This window comes from Ovis aries, chromosome 12 (assembly GCF_016772045.2).
Source record: "Ovis aries strain OAR_USU_Benz2616 breed Rambouillet chromosome 12, ARS-UI_Ramb_v3.0, whole genome shotgun sequence".
Lineage (NCBI taxonomy): Eukaryota > Metazoa > Chordata > Mammalia > Artiodactyla > Bovidae > Ovis > Ovis aries.
Window position 1 is genome coordinate 74,998,662 of NC_056065.1, and position 7,755 is coordinate 75,006,416.

Here is a 7,755-nt window from a genome sequence, read left to right on the forward strand (position 1 = left end):
TGTGTGTGTGTGTGTGTGTGTGTGTGTGTGTGTGAGAATGCGGCATGTGAGGCAGGGCCATACATCTGTTGGCTGGAGAAAGGCAGGGGAGGGAAGAGGAGTTCTCGGGGCAGGTCCACAGCTCTGGGGCCACCGGCATTGCTGGCTCTTTTAAAGGCATGGGGGTGTGTTGAAGCACACCTAACGTACTATTTAGAAGTGACCAAAGTCCAGAAATCAACCAGTTGATGTCTAAATGAAGGTTGTGTTAAATGCAGAGAATCGTATATCCTTTAGTATCACTAGTGCCTGCATGTTTGACATAGAAAGACCCGACAAGTCAGGAGCCTTCCCCTGCCGGGTCGCCCGCCGCCACTGCCGTCTGTAAGCTCATGCTGCTTTTGTATCAGTTTCCGGCCTCCCTTCTTGTCTGTTTCCCACCCTCGTTCACTCCTTAGGCACACAGGAATGTCTGTCCGCACGCCTGTGGTACCGTTTCCTTGGGGACCTGTTCGTCCAGTGTCTCTGATATGGTAAACGGTGTTCCCTTCGTTTCACATGTGAGCACAGTGCAGGCTTGCTGCAGAGGTGAGCCATTTCTGAGACGGTGCGGCTCCCCGCCTAGCCCTGGCGGCCTGGAGAGTCTGAGCCCCCGCCCCTGCTGGGTTGAGAGTGCAGGCAGAGAGGGTCAGAGAGGAAGTGAACATGGGCTCCCGGCCACGGGCCTCCCTGCGAGACAGGTGAGCTCTGTTCAGAAAGCAGCTCATCTAGTCTTTTGGCCCTGATGGCCCTATTTGTGTTTCGTCTCCCTCTCTCTCTTCCCTCCTTTCCCTCCCTCATCTCCCTCCCCCGCCTCCAGAAGAATTTAATCTGCCGGACAACAAACAATACTGTTATAAAACTTGGAAAACAAGAGGGCGAGGCCTCCCTGACAAGGGGAAGGGCATGCCGGGTAACTGCAGGGAGCCTGCCAGCCCGAGATGGAGCCGGGCGAGGGCCCAGTTGGCTGGGCACCTGGGCACCCGCCCGGGCCAGGCCCACCAGCCGTGCCATCCCCAGTCCAGAGGGGGAGGAACTGAAACACAAGTGGGGCCCCAGAAGCGCTTGAAAAGGGGAAGTAGCCCGCGTTCCCCTCTCTGATCTGATGGGAATGCACTAGACTGTGAAACTCCTCCTCCCTCCCTCCTCCCCTCCCTCCTCCCATCCCTCTTCCCTCCTCCCCCTCCCTCCTCCCACCGCTCTCTGTTGCAGGTCCTGGACTGGCAAACCCGGGTCCTGAGGCTGGCATAAGCAGTTTAGGCGCAGCTACCTGCTGGGCCAGCTGCAGGGGAAGCAGGAGAGGAGGGTGCTCTGGGCCACCCGGCACTGCAGACCTACCCCCTGCCTGTCCTCCCCCACCTAGGGAAGTGGAACCAGGTCAGGGGCATGCCCTGGTCCACGTGCTCTGCCAGGTGTGGGCCCAGGTACCGGTTAGAATTGCTACTGGGAGGTCTGTGGGTGCTCCCCGGGCCTCCTGCTGCCCACAGGGGCCGTGCTCCCGGGAGGATGTCCACCTCCGGGAGAGGCCCTGCTCTCCTTTCAGGAGGAGTCCGGCAGTGCCGCAGAGGCTGGGCACACCCCTGGACCCGTTCCCGCTGACAGGCACAGTGTTTCTCCCCACAGGCAGGCATGGGGCCCTGTGCGTGGGGCTCCCAGGGGGTGTGGGGGGGCTGTGTCTCCTGTTCACTCCCGGTGGCAGGGACACTGGATTCTGGGTGTCTCTTCCCCCAACTTCCAGGGCTAGATTTAACCTGAGCCTGAAGTTTCCCCTCCGAGCGCATCCTCGCCGGGTCAATAAATGATGTTGGGGGACAAGCGGGGAGTCGGTGGCTGCTTCTCCTGGGGACCTGCTCTGGCGCGGAGCCGCAAACTGCGGTGGGCATCGTGCGTGTGACAGACAGTCCGCACACTCCCTTTCCTGCTTGTGGAAAGCACCAGCTTCCGTGAAGGCAGTCCAGCACTGTGCCCACGCCGCACCCAGGCAGAGCCACTCTCTAGGCAACAGGGAGTCATCCTTGACCCCATCTTCATGGCCCCCCCACCGTCTCTTGCTGCCCCCCCAGGCTCCATGGCATCCCCGGGCAGGGTAGCTTCGTGTGTCCTCCTGGCCCAGGGCCCCCACGCCCTGTCCTGAGTCCAGGACGTGGGGAGATTTCTAGACCCAAGTCTTTGCTGGTAGTGTCAAGGAAGGGACGGAAGCCTCAGAACGTAGGTCCCCTATACCCCCGCCCCAGGAGAAACTGGAAGTGCATGTGCTGGGCCCACCCCAGCTGAGAAGGCAGTGATTTCTGGCGTTATCTCAAGGGCGATGTGCATGCGCGATGGGGAGGGGTGATGGTTAGTGGGTCCGTGCGCCACCCCCGCTTTGGGATCCAGGGCTGGTGAAGTGCGGTGGTTCCCGGACACTGAGCCCTCCATGCCCTCCTGCTCCCCAGCCCCCTGTCCCTGTACCTGTCGTTTTATCTCCCTTTCGTCTGATTCATTACCCACAAGCTAGTTGGCCACAGGCCCCGCCCTGACCACTTGGAGACAAAATGTTCAGGACACTGGGCCGGGGCTGGAGCTGAGGGTGGCAGGAAGCTGGGCCGGGCCTCCGTGTTGAGAGGGACAGTGGTTCAGGAGCGCCTCGAGGGCAGACCGCTCCCCGTTCTCCAGGAGGGCCTTCTAGGGGCCTCTGTCTCCCCAAGATGACTCTTCCTCCCTACCGGGAGCCCTGAAACCAGCATTCCCAGTGGCAGGAAGATGGATGAGCTGGCCTCCACTTCCGGCTCTCCTCCCCCGCTCCGGCTGGAACTTGCGTCAGTCCTGTAAGTAGCTGTGACTCAGCACCCAGCGGGTCGGAGGGAGGGGGAGGCTGCCGCCTCCCAGGAGCCTTCCCGGCTCTGGATCTGAACACGCCGTGGTGGCGCAGGACACGGCCGGTAGCCCTGGTTCCTGCGTGTTCTGTGTCTGTGCTTACGGATCTCATAAATAAGGGTTCCTCTCCTTCCTGTTTTCCTCCTTTATTATTTTTTTTGTAGGGGGTCACCATACTGGGCATAGGATTCTTAGGACTTTAAATGATGCAGACAGCGTCATTTACAGAATGCAGTGGACACTCTCTTTGCCGTCTCCGGACTGTTCTGGAAGCAAAGGCCCATGGATTGTATTTAACCCTCAGATGTTTGGTTTTGGCCTGTGCAGTTTTTGTGTCTTGTTTCTTGTTTAGCTGCATCTGACTCTGTGTGCCTGTAGACTGCGCAGGGCCACCGGACTTCTGCACACTGTCCCCGCTCCGCTTGTCTCATTTCCTGCCTGACCCTCCTTACATTTGATGGTGCAGTGACCAGTCTGCCCCTGCCCCTCTGTTTTCAGATGAGCACCCTGAGGCCCATTCGAGAAAAGTCCAGGCCCCCCATTCTCAGAACCTGGGCTGAGCAGAAATTAAAGCTGCTGTGTTCTGATGCTCTGTGTGGTGACCTTTCCTCCACCCTTGGGTCCCTGCCCAGGCAGAGGAGTTTTCGTAGGCATGAGGGGGGTGGGGAAAAAATCTCCAAATAGAACGTGGACACGGAAGTGGGCTGGAGCAGCCCTGTGGCCCCAAAGCCTCTTGCGAGGTGGCACCTCCAGGGCCGATGTCCCCACTCCTCCAGGGCTGGTTCTCCCTCCTGGGCAGCCCGCTAAGCCCCTGTTCACTGATTGGCTTGCCCGGGCTGCTCGGTTGCTGTGGGAAGACCTGGAGGCTTCAGCATGCTGAGGCGGCTTTCCCAGGCTGCCTTCCTCCAGATCCAGGAGGCCTCCGGGCTGGGTGCCAGGGAGGGCATGCCGCTTCCAGCCGCCTCTGATCACCTGGCTGCGTGCAACTTGGGGACATAACCAGCGGCTGGGTTCAGGTAAGTGAGTCGCTCCCTGCTCGACTGACTTGGAGAAAGAAGCTTGGTTCTGTCGGGAGATCTGAGACCTCAGCAGACCCTTGTATCTGGTGGGCTTGGGAGGGCAAAAGCTTTGGATCCTAAGGTAACTCCCCCCGTGTCCTTTTAGAGTGTGCTACAGCAGTGCGTTGCTGATGATCTCTTGCCTCTCTTTCCAGGGCACTGAGTGTTTCAGAGCTCCGGAGTTGGGAGCACACACACGGGCTCGTGCCCCCGAGCTCCCTCGGCGACAGTTGCCTGTCTGCCACACGTGGCCCATGTTCTGCACTCAGAGCTGACACTTCCCGGGGAGCCGGGGATTAGTCACCCTCGTGACCCAATAACCTGAGTGTGTTATGAAGGACCAGAGCAGGGTGGAGTGTGAGGAGAGCTTAACCAAAAGCCAGGCTAGACTGGGGTGCTTTTCTGAGGACAGGGTAGCCCTGCTGAGACCCGAAGGAGGACTTGAGACCACCAGGCTTACTGTGTGGGTGGAGTGGGGTGGTTCAGGGCTTGGAGTTTCAGGACAGTAGATGCAGAATATTCCAGAAAGAGGGAGCGGCATGTGCAGAGAGGCCTTCTGGAGGGGGAGAGACATTCTGGGTCACCAAAGGACTCCTGTAATACCTTCGGAAAGGGGGTGGATAGTGGCAGCTGGAAGTTACTAAGGAAGAAGAGTTTGGCTGCAGTAGAAAGCAGCAAAGCTGAGAATTGCCAAATGCAGATCTCCTTCAACCCCCTCCTTTTATATTTTATTCGTATCCTGTAGTCATGACTCACGCTCAGTCTTGATCTTAAAGCCTCAAAGTGATGACCTTATTCACACCCCAACCCAACTGACCTCACCTCTGCTGTTGACCGCAGGTGCCCATGCTTAGAGCCCTTCCCTGCAGGCAGTGCCGACCCCCGCCTGGCCCAGACTCCCCCGTCTGTGACTGAGGCCTTGCAGAGCCCCACAGGTTGCAGAGGCGTCCACGACAGATGCTGCAGGGCCTTCATCCCCAGCGTCTTCCCCACTGCCGCAGCCGCGCGGTGGAGACCACCCAGGCACGGCTTGCGGGAGTATCAAAGCACTGGGCATGCTCCCATCTCCACCCGAGTTTAACCCGTACAGTCAGCAGCACCCCGCCGTCTGTGCAGAAGCCCTGCCTAGGATTCCCACCTGCCCTCAGTCTTGCTCATGATCAGGGGCAAGGGCAGAGGGAGACAGTCGGCCAACTACAGAGCAGGCGGCGGTGGGCAGAGGGGCAGGAGCACAGACGCCAGGCTCAGACCCGGCTCGGACCCGGCTCACTGGTCACGGGACTGGGGACAGGTTTTCGAACCACATTGAGGATCAGTTTCTTCTGCAAAAACAGGAATAATCCCTGGTTTGTGATGAGAATTGAAGAGCACAACTTGGTGTTCGCATTTTATTTCCTTGTCTTCCCTAGAGCATCACGTAACGTTATTTCCAGGAGGCAGAAAAAACGACGCTCTTCTCTGGAGTCCTGAAGAATCGGTAGGGAACCTGAGAGGTAAAGATTTTGTCTCTTCTTTCTCTCGGTTATGGTATCAGAGGAAATACATACTTTCTTAGCTTCACCCATAGGAGATGGAAGTCTGATTTGAACACTTTGCACATCTTACTTTCAGGCTGATTTTGAAAACAACACAAAACAAAACTCCATTCTTGTATTAGAGAGTTGCCTACTTAATACAGTTTTAGGACACCAGTAGAGACTAAGATTGGTGGCTCACGGGGTCATACTTGAATGTCCTGACCGCTCATCTGTGATGGGGAAGGGCGAGCCTGTACTCTTCCTCACTAGGGTTCGTGGGCGAGTCGCCCTGGCCCAGGTGAAACCCACCTGTGTGTAGTGGTTAGAGCCTCCCAGGCCGAAAGGGTGCTTATTTCCGGATGCAGGGAGATAACATCAGAAAATGCTTTGCAGATTGTGAAATGGTTTACAAACAGGGCAAAACTAATGTAAATGTTCACACAGTTCAACGATAACTTTCACTATTTTATTTCGTCGTGTATATGATAATGTGAAGGAACTGGTTGTGGAATTGAATAAATTAGCCTGGAATTTATTACTTTTGTATTGCAATTGTCTATGTGACTTACCAGCTTTGACTTTCATGTCCTTTGAGCATCACTTTGTAACTCTTCTCTGTGCCTTTTGAGGGGAGCCTTATGTTATGTCCCGTCACAGGTATAACTGCAATAAGACATCTTTTTGCTCAGGCAAAGGCTGGGTCTTCTGATCGCATCTCCCGCCTCTCTTCAGTGAGATCCTCTTCTTCTGGAAGCTGGTTTCACATGGTGGCTTAGATTTTTCCATCTTTGTATCTAGCACCATTTGAAATCAGTGTTTTAGGAGTAAGAATTGCAGCAGAGCCACAGGCCACCTGCAGAGGAGCTGCTGCCCTGGGACCAGCTCCCCTCCCCCTGCCACCTGAGCTGGTTCAAGAAAAGAAGAGCTTGAGAAGCAGAGTTCACTCTTGAGTGTGTTGGGTTGTGGAAGGGGGACAGTGCAGGGGTGGGGTGGTGGTCAGTAGAAACTCCGAGGCAGCCACCAGCAGGAACCTGTTGGTGGGGCCTTTCAGCGTGTGATGGGGTAGCGCTGGGTTGGGTACTTGATTGCAGTCAGCAGCGGGAGGGCCGTGGACCGGAAGGCCTCTCTCATCACACCAGCACTGTCCACCTGCTCCTGCACGCCATGGAACAATCAGCTGCAGTTGCTGAGTAGGTGAAATCAGACTTGCCACCTGCACCGTCAAGGTGTGGACCCCACTGAGCACCACCGGACCCATCTCTTACACAGGCTGACCGATTTCTCCTGGTGTTCAGAGTCTGTTTTTGTCTAGCACCATTTGAAATCGGTTATGATGTAGGGGGAAAAGCAGCAGCCTCGAGGTCTCGTGCCAAGTCTGGTCAGCAGCAGCCCGTGGCTTCCTGGAAGATGGATGGGCAGAGAGGGGGAGGGAGGTCACACCTTTCCCTACTGACTTCCTGAACTACATCTACAATGCTTTATGCACAGGTAATAGATCATTTAGTGGATTTTTAGAAACAAATCACCGTAGTGTACCTAATGTCCTCAGTTTGCTAAAATGTGATAGTGCTATAAACTCCGAATTGGTTGCTGTTAAATTATCTTTCTGTTCATGCATCCTGACCTTAATAAATATTTACTGTATTCAACTTATCATGTGTTTGTTTTTCATAGATTATTTTCCATTCATAATTCTATGATAAGTGGAGCCCTGAAAAATTAATTTGCTATATGCAAATGTTATCTACTTTATAAAGAGTTCAAAGTCAGTTACAGCAAACAGTTATCCATTAAGAATGAAATTCCATGAGCCAAGAAATAAAATGAAAACAACGATGATAGAGAAGTGTTGCAGACCTGAGTTGAAGGGGAAACTGACCGCAGTCGCAAACAGGGAGCAGCCCCGGAGCCTCTGCAGTCGGCGTTCCCACAGAAACGTTCCCTTATCGGGGCCCCGTACTCACGCGGCCCCTGGAGAGGCGCGCTGATGAATTCAGCGACCTTAGGAGAGATGCAGGAGTTCTCTACTTTTGTTCTTAGTTTCTATCAACCCTTGAAGGCCGAGTAAACCAGTTCTGTAAAGGTGCTCAGAGATGAGCCAGATTTGACTTCTCGGGGTTTTACTTGGGGAATCTTCAGGTTGGAGAGCTGTGTCCCCTTGATTGACCTTTCTGAGCAGGAAGTGCAAGGCCAGCCCTGACCTACCTGCAGGACTTTGATTTCACACCTGTTCTCCATACGTGGTGGCACCTCAACCACCTGGGAAGCCTTTCGAGGTCCAGTTTCTGCCAGACTCCCCCCAGCTG

The 7,755-nt window shown here is 55.3% G+C and overlaps 1 long non-coding RNA gene and 1 other non-coding gene across 10 annotated transcripts in view; both read left to right on the plus strand.

Annotated features, from left to right (window-relative positions):
* LOC114117256 (uncharacterized) overlaps positions 1–7,102 on the plus strand; it is a 69,112-nt gene extending 62,010 nt beyond the window's left edge. For all 9 annotated transcript variants that reach the window (XR_009595769.1, XR_006055525.2, XR_006055526.2 and 6 more), the window contains one exon: positions 1–7,102. This exon is cut by the window's left edge. This is a non-coding gene — a long non-coding RNA (uncharacterized LOC114117256).
* On the plus strand, positions 6,194–6,274 carry MIR29B-1 (microRNA mir-29b-1). The gene has a single exon (NR_107968.1). It is a non-coding gene; the product is annotated as a microRNA mir-29b-1 (primary transcript).
* Positions 7,103–7,755: the final 653 nt, after the last annotated feature.